Below are 18396 nucleotides of genomic sequence, written 5' to 3'. Positions count from 1 at the left end.
CAGGGTGATGAACTAGGTCTAATGAAACCTTTGTCCAATAACTCCTGAAGTTGCATCATCTGGTCCTTCATCTCCGTCGGTGCTAATCGATAAGGTGATTTTCCTATTGGCATGGTCCCTGGTAACAAGTCTATTCTGAACTTCACTTGTCTATCAAGTGGTAATCCAGGAAGATCTTCGGGAAATACTTCCGGATAGTCACACACCACTGGAATATTCTGCATCACCTTCTTTTCCTTCTTAGCATCAATCACGAATGCTAAATATAATGTACATCCCTTGGTCAAACACTTTCTAGCTTTCATTAGGGAAATGATTCTAGAATTCACTCTGCGTTTGTCCCCATACACCATAAACGAATCTTTCCCAGGCAAGTTTACTTTAATTATCTTCTTCTTGCATAAAATTTCGGCATCATTGGAGTTAAGCCAATCCATTCCCAAAACGATGTCGAAATCATTAAGTTCGATAGGCAATAATTCCTCATGAAACTTATTCCCATTAAGGTCAACTAAGATGTTTTTCATATGATGGCTAACAGGTATAAACTTGCCACTAGCAACTTCAACTAATAAAGCATTATCTAGTCTATCAACAAGCAAAGCTAGTTTTCTACCAAACTCATGCGAAATAAAGGAGTAGTCGGCTCCAGAATCAAACAAAATTTGAGCAGGTAATTCGTTAACAGGAAAGGTACTTGAAGCGACATCAGCTTCATCTTTCGCAGCCTCCAGTGTCATCTGGAAGGCTCTCGCCTTCAGCTTTGGTGGAATGTTGGGCTTTGCTGCCTCCTTCTTCTTTGGATAGTTTTTCAAAATGTGCCCCTCTTCATTAGAACCAAAACACATCCTTTTGTTGTTCGGACACTCATTGGCAAAATGTCCAATTTTTCCACACATGTAGCAGGTTACATCCTCACTACACTTCCCAAAGTGTTTTTTCTTACACTTATCACACCATTTCTCTTCGCCTCCTTTTCCTCCACCAAACTTTTTCGAATCAGATTTCAAAAATTTGCTTTTCTTACCGGAACTAGATGTTCCCTCAAACTTTCTCTTCTCACCAACCTCAACCTTGTTGGTGGTTCTCCCTTAATCATGTTCTCAACAGACTTGGCAGCCCAGATAGCTGCCTCTGGAGTAGGTGCCTGACGTACCGGCACCTCGTACACGCATGGGAGTCCCTTCGCATACCGGGCCACCTTTGTCAGCTCATCTGGAACGATGCGCAAAGAAAACTGCATCTTATTTGTAAGTTATTAGTGTATTCATCAACTGACATGCTGCCTTTCGTCAATGCCAAAAACTTATTCTCCAATTCCAACAGATTTTGAGCTGAGTAGAACTTGCGTTTGAACTGCGCCAAGAACTCTGCCCATGACAACTGCAGTGGCTCATTAGGGCTTAAAGTCTTTCCTAGAGTGTTCCACCATCGAACGGCTCCACCTCGGAACTGACGCACTGCATAGATAGTCTGCAACTTGCCTCTACAGCCACAAGTCATGAAGGCTAACTCCATTTCTGAGATCCAATCCGTAACTCCAATCGGATCGTCCTTTCCATTGAAGGTCGATGGTTTGCAAGTTAGAAAGTACTTGTACTTTCATCCCATTCCATCATTCCTTCCATCATGGTTGTTTTGCCTAACTATCGGTGGGTTGGCTTGACCAACAGACCCACTAAAGTTTCCACCTTCCGAGTTCCCTTCATTCAACTCGGAAACGTTTACATGCTAGTTCTAAATTCATAGACGTACGCTTAGAATCCTACACACGTAAGGTTTCCAGATCCGGTCGGCAACAGACCATGGATCCGAACAAATAATATCATATGTGGCAAACATATAACATTTAGCACATAAAAGCATTTTAGGCAATTTTCCTAAAATAAACTAGTGCTCGTGTCTAAAATATAACTGACACACATCTCAAAATTTCACTCAACATTTTAAGTTTAAGTCAAGAAAACCTACAAATTCCTAGTTTGCTTAAACTAATGCTCTGATACCAACTGTTACATCCCCAAAATCTCGGCCAGAAAAGACCGGTTTCATTTATGCTTTTTAAACATTTTAAGAGTAAATCCTTTTGATTTTAAAAGAGATGCGGAATTTTTTGCCACAAACAAATCATGATAAAATAGATTTTTATCAAAACATTTCATTAAGAAGTATAATTTCATTCCCTAATCAAAAATCCGGGATGTCATGTTCCGATACAGACCATAAAGCATAAACAATAACATTACAAGTCATTCAAAAAATATATACATATACAGACTTGTAAACAAAACAACTTGATAATTATCCATCTTATGCCCTCGCGCCACTTCCTGTAATACAAAGAAACTGAGCGGGTCAGGCTTGGGAGCCTGGTGAGCATATAGGGTTTTCAACCCACAATAAATAATTAAATTAATATTCATCAACAAACAATAACCTGATTACCCATTCCCGTTATTCTCACTTTATGTCCATAAAATAACTAATACAAGGGACCTAGTCTAAGAATATTTCATCGGGGCGACAACACATGCTTCTGGGGTTCCTCAGCAATATAAGTCAAATAAGGCAACCATGGGGGGATGGAGTACAGTGAATGAACAACCAAGTTCATTAACACCTACAGGTGGCGAGCCTGCTAGTGTTCCACAGGACTGTCTAGAAAGGTCCGTGGTCATCATCTAAACTCCGCTAGATGACTAAATCAAAACGACAACGAGGCCTCTCATTTGTTTATTACACACCAACTATCTACCCATGTTCTACCCAACATATTAGTAGATAAAAATATACATTTTTATACATAGTTCAAAACCTGTATAACATGCTTTAATCAATACATGTTGCACATAACAGATGAGGCACACACACATAACACGTATTTCATGGAGGATAAATCAGATCTATGAGATAGAAGAGAGTGAATATACATTCACACATATAACAACAAAACATATACACATAGCACATATTTTATATAAAATACTTCATAATAATTTGTTGGAAGAAAGTAACCACACACTCACTTGATCAAAAGATGATCGGATAGCACTACGGCTTGCAGAAGTAGTGTTTCTCCGTAGATCTGGAAGATCTTTATAAAAACCGGGCTCTTCGCGTGCAGGGCTTTGGCTCGAGAATAATGCTCTTCGGGATCCTCGGGACTTCGGATCTTGCTTCGGGGCTCGGGAATGATACCAGGGCTTCGGGATATGATTGGCATGCAAAACAAGGCAAAACTTAGAGTGAAAGGAAGAAAATGTGAAAAGAAATCAGCTGCCCTCGCAAGCCTTTTATAGCGGCTGAACCTCGCGCGTACGCTGGGCGTACAATGCTACGCGGGGCGTACGCCTCGGATCGTCAGCGCTTACGTCATCGGAGGTACTCGAGTAGGAGGCTGGTCACGCCTCGCTATATGCTGGGCGTACAGACTTACGCTGGGCGTAACCCGGATAAGTCCGGTGACTCCCCTTCGGATAATATCGGGATTAAATTAAAATTTATTTATTAATTATTTAATAATCTTCAAAAATTCATATCTTCTTCATACGAACTCCGTTTTCGACGTTCTTTATATCCACACGTAGGTGATTCTACGCTCTACAACTTTTGTTTAGACTCCGTTGGCTAATTTTGAATTTATTTTTATTATTTAATTTTAGTAGGCCCGGACTGAAAAACTTCGTTATAAATTCATAACTTCTTCGTCCGACGTCCGTTCTCGCCTAACTTTTCATCGTTTCGCTACTAACAAAGTGATCTTCGATTCTCGCTTAGATTGCTTCAGCTAAAAACTGCTCGATCTCAAATCGAGTGTTCGGCCTGCATACCGCTTTTGTCGAAACTTCAGAAAATCATAACTTCCTCATACGAAGTTAGATTTGGGCGTTCTATATATATTCGCAAACCTCGTTTCGACCACTAATTGTCACACCCCCAAACCAGAATGGCGGAAACATTCGGGGGTGGATGACTTCACGTAGTATCACAACCATTGAATATTGTAAAGAAAGTAACACAACCATCACATATATAATGAAAACGTATGTTGTTGCGTTATACATAATAGCAAAAGAATATTACAATTAGATGATAAATGTTCAATAATAAAACATCTTTAGTGTTTCCTTCTCCAAAAGCTGGTGGTTACCTGTATTACTGATTCCCTGAGAAATACAAGTGGTTTCGAAAAAGTGTCAACAATTAAGTTGGTGAGTTCATAAGTGTTTTGCAATGAAAAGTATGTCCTTTTTGATAGTAAATCGATGAACGAGGTTTTCAGAAAATCCAATATTTTCTATAAATGATTTGGAAAGTTTCCCGTGTTGGAGTGCATTAGTGTTTTCCATGCTTGAATAATAGTGATAACATTTGTATTAACAATAAAATGGAAAACTGAAATACATGTATGAATCTCGTAAATCTAACTTGTTTTTATACGTTTATGTGAGTTTTATAACCATGCTAATGACATTGTTGGCCTGTAACAACGTTCTTCAGGCGTTGGAACTGTTATGACATTTGTCACCCCAGGCCTGCCGGCCTAGCTGTAGCTAACAACTTAGGTGTGGGAATGTCAATCCCATATAGATCTATACACAAGTATCACGCTCCCCCTACAAGGGATTATGGTATATAATACAGGACTTAATAATGCATACTCGAACGTACGTGAAGCTGTCTCACATTACTAGGTATAAACAGATTTACGATGATAAAAGACTGTACTTCTTTTGAAAGCATTTCATTTGTCGAGATGTATATGTAAAATGTATGAATCACTTGAATACTATGCTCATTATAGTTTGTCAAAAGTATGTTCCCATTTGGTAATAACAACTTGGTGATATAATATCCCTTTAAAACATAAAGTTATTTTTGTATCAACACTCTATAAGAACGATATTATAAAAATAATACTTTGATTTGTAATGTACTTGTATTTCCCCCCCTAAAACGTGAAAAGAATTGAAAAGTAGGGGTATGAACTCACTCGTTTCAAAGAGAGAGGCTAGGGTTGAGCAGAACTTCGTCTGCGGATGGTTGCGTCGTCGGGCTCTTCGGGAATCTCTGCAGCGTAAATCCTTCGTCGGGGCTCGAGTGCGGAAACCGAGGTCGTCGGGATAGCTTCTTGTGCTTGGAAGTGTGTGAGAGTAAATGGGGATTTGAGAAAGGTGTGCAAAGACTCGAGCTCATGCCATCTATTTATAGTGCTGGAAGAGTGAGTACGCGGGGCGTAATTTTGGAGTACGCTGGGCATACTCACGTACGCGGCGCGTACGTCGTTACGCTGGGCGTAACATGGCATCATGGCTTACGACTCTTGGCTAGCTAAGCGTTGCTTGGGCGGGCCGATGGGACTCGACTCTGGGTCTAGTACGCGGGGCGTACTCGCAGAGTACGCGGGGCGTAATCCCTGCTTCCGACTTCTAAATTCCGTAACTTTCGCGTACGATCTCCGTTTTTCGCGTTCTTTATATCCACGCGTAGGTGAGATTATGCTCTACAACTTTCCTTTAGACTCCGTCGGCTAGTTTTGACTTTATTTTTAATGATATATTTTTAATAGGCCGGGCCTCCTAAAGTTCGTTAAAAATTCATAGGTTCTTTATTCGACGTCGGTTTTCGTTTGCCCTTTTATTGTTCTATTACTACTGAGGAGATCTTCAACTTTCGTTTAGGTTGCGTTAGCTAAATAACACTCGATCTTCAATCCGAGTTTTTAGCCCTCTACTACTGTTACGAAACTTTGAAAATTCGTAACTTTCTCATACGAGGTCCAATTTGGGCGATCTTTTTATGTACGTTCACCTTTCAACGAGATCTACGACTTTTGTTTAGATACTTAAGGCTTAAAATGCATTTTATTGAGATTCTACTTTTTACGTCAAATAATGTTTTAACGTCGCGTCGTAAATATACGAGTGGTTATAATTTCTTCAATATAACCCGGTTTTGAGCGTTCTTTATGTTTTTGGAAACCTTGGCATGATATCTAATATTCGATGCATCCCAACTTAGATACTTGAACACTTTATTTTCGAGGTTAATTTCGTTGTTTTTAGCTTTCGAGTGTTTACAATGCTTTTTGGGAAAAATAGGGTTGTCACATCATCCCCCTGTTAAGGGAATTTCGTCCCGAAATTTAATCTAAGATAGAGTTTACAGTTTTAGGAAAAAGATGCGGGTACTTTTGTTTCATCTGATCTTCGCGTTCCCAGGTGTATTCAGGTCCTCGCTTGGCGTTCCAGCGGACCTTTACAATGGGTATGCGGCTTTGTTTAGTCCTTTTGATTTCCCGATCCATGATCTCTACTGGTTCCTCCACAAATTGAAGGTTTTCATTTATTGCAATTTCGTCTAGAGGGACGACAAGGGTCTCGTCGGATAAGCACTTCTTTAGATTTGATACGTGAAAGGTAGGGTGTACGTTGTGGAGTTCCTGAGGTAGTCTAAGTTTGTAGGCCACTGGACCGATTCTGGCAAGGATCTCGAATGGTCCGATGTATCTAGGGTTCAGTTTCCCACGTTTTCCGAAGCGTATTAAACCTTTCCAAGGTGAGACTTTGAGTAGGACATGGTCTCCAACTTGGAATTCCAAGGGTTTGCGTCTCTTATCTGCGTAACTCTTTTGTCTATCTCTTGATGCTTTTAGACGTTCTCGGATTTGAACAATCTTCTCCGTAGTCTCCCATATGATTTCTGGTCCAGTGAGCGTGTTGTCAGTTGCTTGTCCTTTTGCTAGTTGCGTGTCCCCCACTTCGGCCCAGCACAAAGGTGACCTGCATTTGCGGCCATAAAGGGCTTCGAACGGGGCAGCCTTGATGCTGGTGTGGTAGCTATTGTTGTACGAGAACTCGACCAATGGTAGATGTGTGTCCCATGCTTTGCCAAAATCGATTACGCAAGCTCTCAGCATGTCTTCTAGGGTTTGTATAGTTCTCTCACTCTGGCCGTCGGTTTGTGGGTGATAAGCGGTACTCATGTCTAGTCTTGTCCCCAAAGCTTTTTGTAGCGACTGCCAGAACCTTGAGGTGAATCTACTATCTCGGTCCGAGATAATAGATATGGGCACACCATGCAGTCGTACAATTTCTCTGAGGTAGGTTCTTGTTAACTTCTCCAATTTATCCGTCTCTTTGATCGGTAGGAAATGTGCTGACTTAGTTAACCTGTCGACAATTACCCAAATGGTGTCGAGTCCGCTTGTTGTCTTGGGCAACTTTGTTATGAAATCCATGGTTATCCGCTCCCACTTCCATTCGGGTATTTCTGGTTGTTGTAATAAACCCGAGGGCTTCTGATATTCCACCTTGACTTTGGCACATGTCAGGCATTTGCTTACGTAGGTAGCAATTTCGGCTTTCATGTTTTGCCACCAGTACAATTTCTTGAGATCGAGATACATCTTATCGGAGCCGGGATGTATGGAGTATCGTGTTTTATGGGCTTCGTCCATAACGATTTCTCTGAATCCACCAAACTTCGGTATCCAAATTCGATCCATGAAATAACGAATTCCGTTGTTCTTGGTCTCAAGGTTCTTATCCATTCCTGTTAGGGCTTCTCCTGTCACATTTTCGGATTTCAAGGCTTCTATTTGGGCTCCCTTGATTTGCGTGAACAGGTGTGAATGGATTGTCATAGTTAGGGATTTCACTCGGCGACCTGAGTACTCCTTCCGACTGAGTGCATCAGCCACTACATTAGCCTTTCCGGGGTGATATCGGATTTCGCACTCGTAATCACTTAGTAGTTCTACCCATCGCCTCTGTCTCATGTTGAGTTCCTTCTGGTTGAGGATATGTTGGAGGCTTTTATGATCAGTGAAGATGGTACATTTTGTACCGTAGAGATAGTGTCTCCATATCTTCAGAGCGAAGACGACTGCTCCTAGCTCAAGATCATGCGTTGTGTAGTTCACTTCGTGCGTCTTTAGTTGTCTTGAGGCGTAGGCGATGACCTTCCCTCTTTGCATTAAGACACACCCAAGTCCTTGGTTTGAAGCATCACAATAGACCACGAAGTCCTCCGTTCCTTCTGGTAAGGTTAGGATGGGCGCACTACATAAGGCTCGCTTTAGTGTCTGAAATGCACTGTCTTGTTTTTCTCCCCAGTCGAAGGTCACATTCTTCTGGGTTAGGGTGGTAAGTGGCTTGGCAATCTTTGAAAAGTTCGGTATGAATCTTCGGTAATACCCGGCGAGTCCCAAAAATTGCCGGATTTCTGTAGGGGTTCTTGGAGTAGTCCAATTATCTATTGCCTTTATCTTGGAAGGGTCCACGTGTATTCCTTCTTCGCTTACAACATGTCCTAGGAAATCCACTTCCCGAATCCAAAATTCGCATTTGGAAAATTTTGCGTAAAGTTTCTCTGCCCTTAATGTTTCCAGTACTTGGCGGAGGTGTTTGCTGTGTTCTTCCTGGCTTCATGAATAGATGAGTATATCATCTATGAACACGATCACGAACTTGTCCAGGAAGGGACGACATACTCGGTTCATCAAGTCCATGAACACTGCTGGAGCATTCGTCAATCCGAAGGGCATTACCACAAATTCGTAGTGACCATAACGTGTTCGGAAAGCCGTTTTGGGAATGTCTCCTTCCAGTACTCGCAGTTGGTGATAACCAGACCTTAGATCGATCTTTGAGAAGTAGCTTGCTCCCTGAAGTTGGTCGAATAGATCGTCTATGCGCGGTAAGGGATATCGGTTCTTGATTGTGAGTTTGTTTAGCTCCCGATAATCGATGCACATGCGAAAGGATCCGTCCTTCTTCTTCACAAATAGGACTGGCGCTCCCCATGGTGAGAAACTTGGTCTGATGAATCCCTTGCTTAGCAGCTCGTTTAATTGACTGGATAGTTCCTGCATCTCGGCTGGGGCTAAACGGTACGACGACTTTGCTACAGGGGTAGCCCCGGGGATTAAGTCGATTCTGAACTCGACTTGACGTTCCGGTGGGATTCCTGGAAGATCTTCTGGGAAAATATCCGGGAAGTTGCAGACTTCCGGAATATCTTCAATGTTTTTCGATTCTCGTTTCTTGTCTACTACGTGGGCTAGAAAGGCATGATATTCCTTACGAAGATACTTTTGTGCTTTAATACAGGAAATGATTTGTAAACTTGAACTAGGTTTGTCGCCATAAATGACAAGAGTTTCACCGTTTGGCAGATTCAAGCGAACAGCCCTTTCGTGGCAAAGGATATCGGCATGGTGAAGGCTCAACCAGTCCATACCAATGATGACATCGAAACTTCTTATGGAAATGGGCATAAGATCGACTTGAAACAAGTGCTCGTTTAAATTTAGTGTGCACCCTACGTATAAATCGTTTGCGTGTTCTGTTTTACCGTTTGCCATTTCTACAGTGAATATTTTATTGAGTGGTTGGGGTTCGTGATTAAGTAGGCGTTTGAATTTATGACTCACAAAACTTCTCTCCGCACCGCAGTCAAAAAGTATGCATGCATAAGTGTTGTTGAGTAGAAACGTACCCGTAACCACCGTGGGGTCCGCTATTGCTTCTCTCTGTCCTACTGCCAGCACTCTCCCCACACCGCCAATATTCCTTTCCTTGGGACAATCCCTCCTGAAGTGTCCAGTCTCTCCGCACCCATAACATGCCCGGCTTACCCCAGTGCCAGAAACCTGAGTAATTGGTCGTGCCGGTGCTTTACAGAAACGGGCTGTGTGCCCTTTCCTGTCACAGTTCTTGCAGTGCATCTCGCGACAAATACCATGGTGATGGTAGTTGCACTTGCTGCACTTGGGCAGAATCCCTGCATATGGTTTTGTTGGTGCAGAGGTAGCAGGAGTTGTGGTGGGGGTAGTAGCAGCATAAACCGCAACCATTTGTTTCTTTGAAGGTTCTTGTGAAGTTTGCCCCTTCCTTTTGTTCCAAAATTTCTTCTTGTTGTTGTTGTTGGCATTGATTTCATTGTTGCTGTTCCCTTTGGTTGGTTCAGCCATAATCGCCGCGACTCCTCGACAGACACCATGATCAACAAGAGATTGCGCTAGTTCCTTGGCGCTGGCGAAAGTCAAGGGTCTGGAAGCTAGCACACTTCCTCGAAGTTGGGGTGATAGTCCCCAAATGTATCTCTCAACCTTTTGGCTCTCCAGGTTTAACATTCCTGGGCAAAGTGTTATTAAGTCACTGAACCTGTTGGTGTAACCAGCTATGTCCGATCCTACCATCGCGAGGTTCCACAGTTCCTGTTCAAGCTTCTGAATCTCGCCTCTTGGGCAGTATTCTCGCAGGAGCATTCTTTTCAGGTTTTCCCAACCCATGGAGTTTGCCACCACCAGGGTTAGTGTCTGGACGTGGCCGTTCCACCACGTCAGGGCGCGTTCAGAGAAAGTAAAAGCGGCAAACTTTACTTTGCTTTCTTCAGGACATGCACAGATTTCGAATACAGCTTCTGTTTTCTCTATCCATTGAGATAGAGCCAATACTCCCCCAGTCCCGCAAAAGGGAATAGGTTTTCCGTTGGTGAAGTCTTTGTAAGTGCATACCCCTGAACGGCTTTGACCTTGGCCATTTGTAAAACTGTTTGTTCCTCCCCCCGATCCGTTGTTGCTCATTTGAGCCATTGCTGCAGTTACAGCAGCGGTTACAGCAGTCTGGAACATAACGGTGTCCATAATTGGAGGAGGTGGTGGAGGTGGTGTTGAAGTTGAGTTTCTGCGTGTTGATCTACGAGGAGGCATGTTCTGGTAGAGAAAATAAGAATGAATATTATAAGTTTCTAATGTTTTTGACAATCGTGTGTTAGTTGTTATTTGTTTTGACTTTAGTTTATGGTTTCAAGGTAGGCATAGAAATTTAAAACTCGAAATTTCTGAGAGGTATATAATAAGAAATACTTCATATTTATACATATAGGTCACACCTGAGGTGTGTTACATTGCATATCTTGTTTGGGAAAATTTGATCCTCCTAGAGATCTCCGATTACGGATACAACAAGTAAATAAAGAAAAACTTCTATCCGAAATCCTAATCTATAACAAAATTGTTGGGCATCGAACAAGCTCTACTTACGGCGTTTGGAGCTAGACTCGGCATCCGACCGTTTGACTCCCATTAGTCGCCTCTCAAGATCTGCTTGTTGTTCCTTCATCCCTCTTATTTCTGCCAGAGCCACTATCATTTGGTTCTGAAGTGTTCCCGTGTAGATTTGGGTATTCTCATGTAGTCCTTCCAAACGGCGGATGTCAGCGGCGTTACCTTGGGTAGCAGCATTGATTTCACGAACTCTGGCTGCTTGCCTGTCCGTCTCGTAGTTCTGGGTAGCTATAGCGTTCACGATAACAGGAAGTGCTCGATCAGCTGAGCCTCCCCCACTGACATTGTAAAAATCTCGGCACATGCCGAAAGGAGGGCGTACACCTTGCTGGCGGCTCCAGTAGTAGAGGTGACTTCCCCACATGGGAATGGGTCCCGGTTGATATGGTCTGATTTCGGGAGGATGGGGGATGGGAGGGTCGTACACTTCTGGCTCGGAGTCTGTCCCGCTAGAAATCTCCTCGATCTCTTCGTCGACTTCGAATTCCTCTCCGACTTCGACTTCGAATTCTCCCTCGATAACCCCTTCGGGTTCTTCCTCGACTTCTTCTTCGATTTCCTCTGGGTCTTCCTCCGGGTCTTCTTCTATCCAACCGCCGTTGCCTTGGTTTGGGTAGTAGGGATCTCCTGGTAAATGGAACCCGGCCATTTGTCTGTACTAGGATAGATGTATGAGAACGTTATAAGAAAAGAAATTTCTATTTAGCGACTTATTATTTTTAACTATAATTTTTATTGTACAACTATTTTTAATAATACTTCTATACTATTTCAACTTGGCGAAACTAGAATAATTTTGTATTTGGTAAGTTTTCGGCTTGTTGTCCACTACGACCATTCCTCGACGTACGTTGGTCAAATCCAGGATAAATATAGTTGATCAGGCTATATTTATTCTCGACATGATTACATACCCCGAGGCTCAATCGTACTGTCGTAACTTGCCGTAACACTTTTTAGTAAAACTTGTTATGATACGAGATTTATGCATGCTTGTAAAAATGTATATCTTTAAAAGAAAGTATTTTGTTCATGAAAATGTTTCATCAGAGGGTTTTTGGTCCCCTTTGCATTTATAGTTTGTATATCGTATGTGGTTCGATATACTTAGTTCACTATAAACAATGCTCTGATACCAATCTGTCACACCCCCAAACCAGAATGGCGGAAACATTCGGGGGTGGATGACTTCACGTAGTATCACAACCATTGAATATTGTAAAGAAAGTAACACAACCATCACATATATAATGAAAACGTATGTTGTTGCGTTATACATAATAGCAAAAGAATATTACAATGAGATGATAAATGTTCAATAATAAAACATCTTTAGTGTTTCCTTCTCCAAAAGCTGGTGGTTACCTGTATTACTGATTCCCTGAGAAATACAAGTGGTTTCGAAAAAGTGTCAACAATTAAGTTGGTGAGTTCATAAGTGTTTTGCAATGAAAAGTATGTCCTTTTTGATAGTAAATCGATGAACGAGGTTTTCAGAAAATCCAATATTTTCTATAAATGATTTGGAAAGTTTCCCGTGTTGGAGTGCATTAGTGTTTTCCATGCTTGAATAATAGTGATAACATTTGTATTAACAATAAAATGGAAAACTGAAATACATGTATGAATCTCGTAAATCTAACTTGTTTTTATACGTTTATGTTAGTTTTATAACCATGCTAATGACATTGTTGGCCTGTAACAACGTTCTTCAGGCGTTGGAACTGTTATGACATTTGTCACCCCAGGCCTGCCGGCCTAGCTGTAGCTAACAACTTAGGTGTGGGATTGTCAATCCCGTATAGATCTATACACAAGTATCACGCTCCCCCTACAAGGGATTATGGTACATAATACAGGACTTAATAATGCATACTCGAACGTACGTGAAGCTGTCTCACATTACTAGGTATAAACAGATTTACGATGATAAAAGACTGTACTTCTTTTGAAAGCATTTCATTTGTCGAGATGTATATGTAAAATGTATGAATCACTTGAATACTATGCTCATTATAGTTTGTCAAAAGTATGTTCCCATTTGGTAATAACAACTTGGTGATATAATATCCCTTTAAAACATAAAGTTATTTTTGTATCAACACTCTATAAGAACGATATTATAAAAATAATACTTTGATTTGTAATGTACTTGTATTTCCCCCCCTAAAACGTGAAAAGAATTGAAAAGTAGGGGTATGAACTCACTCGTTTCAAAGAGAGAGGCTAGGGTTGAGCAGAACTTCGTCTGCGGATGGTTGCGTCGTCGGGCTCTTCGGGAATCTCTGCAGCGTAAATCTTTCGTCGGGGCTCGAGTGCGGAAACCGAGGTCGTCGGGATAGCTTCTTGTGCTTGGAAGTGTGTGAGAGTAACTGGGGATTTGAGAAAGGTGTGCAAAGACTCGAGCTCATGCCATCTATTTATAGTGCTGGAAGAGTGAGTACGCGGGGCGTAATTTTGGAGTACGCGGCGCGTACGTCGTTACGCTGGGCGTAACATGGCGTCATGGCTTACGACTCCTGGCTAGCTAAGCGTAGCTTGGGCGGGCCGATGGGACTCGACTCTGGGTCTAGTACGCGGGGCGTACTCCCAGAGTACGCGGGGCGTAATCCCTGCTTCCGACTTCTAAATTCCGTTACTTTCGCGTACGATCTCCGTTTTCCGCGTTCTTTATATCCACGCGTAGGTGAGATTATGCTCTACAACTTTCCTTTAGACTCCGTCGGCTAGTTTTGACTTTATTTTTAATGATATATTTTTAATAGGCCGGGCCTCCTAAAGTTCGTTAAAAATTCATAGGTTCTTTATTCGACGTCGGTTTTCCTTTGCCCTTTTATTGTTCTATTACTACTGAGGAGATCTTCAACTTTCGTTTAGGTTGCGTTAGCTAAATAACACTCGATCTTCAATCCGAGTTTTTAGTCCTCTACTACTGTTACGAAACTTTGAAAATTCGTAACTTTCTCATACGAGGTCCAATTTGGGCGATCTTTTTATGTACGTTCACCTTTCAACGAGATCTACGACTTTTGTTTAGATACTTAAGGCTTAAAATGCATTTTATTGAGATTCTACTTTTTACGTCAAATAATGTTTTAACGTCGCGTCGTAAATATACGAGTGGTTATAATTTCTTCAATATAACCCGGTTTTGAGCGTTCTTTATGTTTTTGGAAACCTTGGCATGATATCTAATATTCGATGCATCCCAACTTAGATACTTGAACACTTTATTTTTGAGGTTAATTTCGTTGTTTTTAGCTTTCGAGTGTTTACAATGCTTTTTGGGAAAAATAGGGTTGTCACACTAATTCTTTATGCAAAGATATTGAGTTTATTTTACACTTAAATTTTGATGCTTATTTTATTCTTAATTAATCAAATCACATAATACACAAATAATACGATCTTATTATTTAAAAACGGGTTACAAAGTTAACCTAGAGTATTACATTGCTAAAATGGAAAGCCCAGAAACACGGGCGTTACAGTTAGTCCATGAGTCACTCTCATCATTCATTTATTCTTATCCATGTTGTCATCTTGTAAACATATAGTCAAAAGATGCCGCCTCGAAGAAACACAAGGCGTAACCCTAATAACGAAACGCCGATACCACCACCTCCTCCACCACCTCAACCTCCTCAACCACCTCCTCTTTTCGATGCCACTATGTTCTAGGCAGCCTTCACAGCAGCCGTAGCAGCTGCTGTGTCAGCCATCAATACTCCTGCCCCTAATGGATCGGGAACAGGTGCACATCCTTCCAACCACGACGAGAGCCATGGGCATCCCAGGGAATGCACCTACAAGGACTTTAAAAATGCTAAACCCCAAAACTCCAATGGAACTGGTGGGGTTATAGTCTTAATGCAATGGATTGAAAAGACGGAAGCGGTCTTTGAAATCTGCGCCTGTCCGGAGGGCAACAAGGTCAAGTTTGTTACTTGTACCTTTTTTGACAGAGCACTAACTTGGTGGAATGGCCATGTTAAGTCTCTGACTATTGTGGTGGCAAATTCTATCAGCTAGGAAAACTTGAAAGCCATGCTGATCAGAGAGTACTGTCCTCGAGGGAAATACAAAAACTCGAACAGGAACTCTGGGGTCTAGAAATGGTTGGTTCCGACATAACAACCTGTACGAATAGATTTTGTGATGTGGCAATTCTATGCCCTGATATGGTTGCTCTTGAGAGTTGGAAAATAGAGAGATCAATCTGAGGACTGTCGCCCCAGATCCAGTCAAGTGTGTTAGCATCCAAGCCTGTCACTTTTGACAGTGCCAAGGAGCTGGCACAATCTCTCATAGATCATGAAATACCAGAACCCAACAATCCCTACACTCCAGCCACAAAAGGGAAACAACAATGACAACAAGAAGAAGGGGTGGAACAAGAGGAAAAGTGGGGCTTCGCAAGAATCCTCAAAGAGACAACAACTTGTGGCAATCAGTGCTGCCACAGTAACCCCTGTTGTCCCTGCAAATCCCATACCAGCAAAAACTTATGTTGGGAATCTTCCGAGGTGCAATAAATGAAATTCCATCACCACAGACCTTGCAAGGAAATGCAATGCTCTAACTGCAACTGGAAGGGGCATACAACTCGTTTCTGCAAAACTCCAGCATGGCCGACCGCCCAAGTTCCTAACGCTGGTGTGGGCCAAGCTTGCTACGGTTGTGGCGAGGTAGGCCACTACAAGAGGAACTGCCCTAAGGAGGGGATGGCTGGTGGAGTAGGAAGAGTTATGGCCATAAGCCACGAGGAAGCCGTAGCTGATCCTACGATAGTTACTGATACGTTTCTCCTCGATAACCCATATGCTTGCATACTTTTCGACAGTGGAGCAGAGAAAAGTTTCGTAAGTCATAAATTTGCACACCTACTTAAACAAAAACCATTTGCATTAAATAAATTATTCATGGTAGAAATGGCAAACGGGAAAACGGAAAGTACTAATTGCATATACGTAGGTTGTACATTAACTTTAGATGGTCATACTTTCAAGATAGACCTCATGTCGGTCCCAGTTAAATGTTTCAACGTTATTATCGGCATGGAATGGTTGAGTCTTCTTCGTGCCGACATCATGTGCTTTGAAAAAGCAGTTCGTCTTAACCTTCCTAACAACGAAACCTTAATTATTTATGGAGAAAAACCTAGTACGAGCCTTAGCATCATTTCGTGCATCCAAGCTCATAAGTGCTTAGGAAAGGAATATCATGCATTCCTCGCACACATCGTCGATACGAGTCAAGAAGTAAAATACATTCAGAACATCCTCGAAGAACGCGACTTTCCCTTCATCTTTCCAGAGGAACTTCCCGGATTACCACCACAACGCCAAGTCGAGTTTAGAATCGACTTAGTGCCAGGGGCTACTCCCGTAGCCAAATCTCCTTACCGTCTGGCACCGACAGAGATGCAGGAACTTTCCAGTCAGCTTAAAGAACATCTCAAGAAGGGATTCATAAGGCCAAGCTTCTCCCCATGGGGAGCACCGGTCTTGTTAGTCAAGAAGAAAGATGGATCGTTTCATATGTGTATCGACTATAGGGAACTCAACAAGCTTAAGATTAAAAATCGTTATCCCTTGCCCTGCATAGACGATTTATTTGATCAACTTCAAGGAGCCAACAACTTCTCGAAGATAGATCTATGATCCGAATATCACCAACTACGCGTGCTAGAGGAGGATGTTCCCAAGACAGCGTTCCGAACTTGTTATGGACACTACAAATTCGTAGTGATGCCATTCAGATTAATAACGCGCTCACAGTATTCATGGATCTGATGAATAGGGTATGTTGTCCTTACTTGGATCACTTTGTCATCGTCTTCATCGATGACATTCTCATCTACTCTAGAAGTAAGGAAGAACATAGTCAACATCTCCGTAGAGTCTTGGAAACATTACGATCGGAGAAGCTCTACGCGAAGTTCTCTAAGTGCGAATTTTGGATTCAAAGAGTCAAATTCTTGGGCCACGTTGTTAGCGAAGAGGGAATACACGTGGACCCTTCCAAAATCAAGGCCATTGAGAACTGGTCAGCAACGAAAAGACCTAGAGAAATTCGTCAATTTCTAGATCTAGCTGGTTACTATCGCAAGTTCATTCAGAACTTCTCCCGCATAGCAAAACCTCTTACAAAATTGACCCAGAAGGGCGTGGCCTTTGACTGGGAAAAGAAACAGGAGAGAGCATTCCAAACACTCAAGCGAGCCATGTGCACCGTACCAATACTATCCCTCTCCGAAGGGTTAGAAGACTTCGTTGTCTATTGTGATGCGTCAAATCAAGGACTCGGATGTGTTCTGATGCAGCGAGGTAAGGTCGTCGCCTATGGCTCAAGACAGCTGAAGATACATGAGGTTAACTACACCACCCACGATCTTGAACAAGGAGCAGTTGTGTTTGCTCTAAAGATCTGGAGACACTACCTGTATGGTACAAAAAGCACGATCTTTACAGACCACAAAAGTCTACAACATATATTCAAGCAGAAAGAGCTCAACACGAGACAATGACGGTGGGTCGAGCTACTCGGTGATTATGAATGCGAAATTCGTTATCATCCGGGTAAAGCCAATGTAGTAGCTGACACCCTAAGTCGGAAAGAATACTCTGGTCGTAGAATCAAATCTTTGACTCTAACTATCCATTCACACTTGTCCACGCAAATTAAGAAGGCTCAGCTTGACACTTTGAAACCTGAAAATGTGGCGGGTGAATCCCTGAGAGGGATGGATAAAAACTTGGAAGTCAAGGGTGGCGAAGCCTTATACCTCATGGATCGGATCTGGACACCGATACACGATGGCTTCATAGACTTGGTCATGACCGAGGCACATAACACTCGTTATTCCCTCCACCTAGGATCATATAAGATGTATCTGGATCTTAAAAAGTTATATTGGTGGCCTAACATGAAAGCAGATATTGCGACCTTCGTATGTAAATGCCTTACTTACGCGAAGGTAAACGTCGAATACCAGAAACCCTCCAGTCTTCTGCAGCAACCGGAGATACCAGAATGGAAGTGGGAGCGGATCACTATGGACTTCATAACCAAGTTGCCCAAGACAGCGGGTGGACTTGATACCATATGGGTCATCGTCGACAGATTGACCAACTCTGCACACCTCCTGCCCATCAAAGAAACCGACAAAATGGAAAAACTTACGAGAACCAACATTAGGGAGATTGTACGACTGCACGGTCTTTCCATATCCATTATCTCGGACAGAGATAGTAGATTCACTTAGAGGTTTTGGCAGTCGCTACAAAGTTCCCTAGGAACTAGGCTGGACATGAGTAGAG

The sequence above is a fragment of the Lactuca serriola genome, chromosome 5, assembly GCF_051521515.1.
Source record: "Lactuca serriola cultivar US96UC23 chromosome 5, Lser_US96UC23_V15, whole genome shotgun sequence".
NCBI classification, from domain to species: Eukaryota; Viridiplantae; Streptophyta; class Magnoliopsida; order Asterales; family Asteraceae; genus Lactuca; species Lactuca serriola.
The sequence above is the reverse complement of the archived record's forward strand: the minus strand, read 5'-3'. Positions refer to the sequence as shown.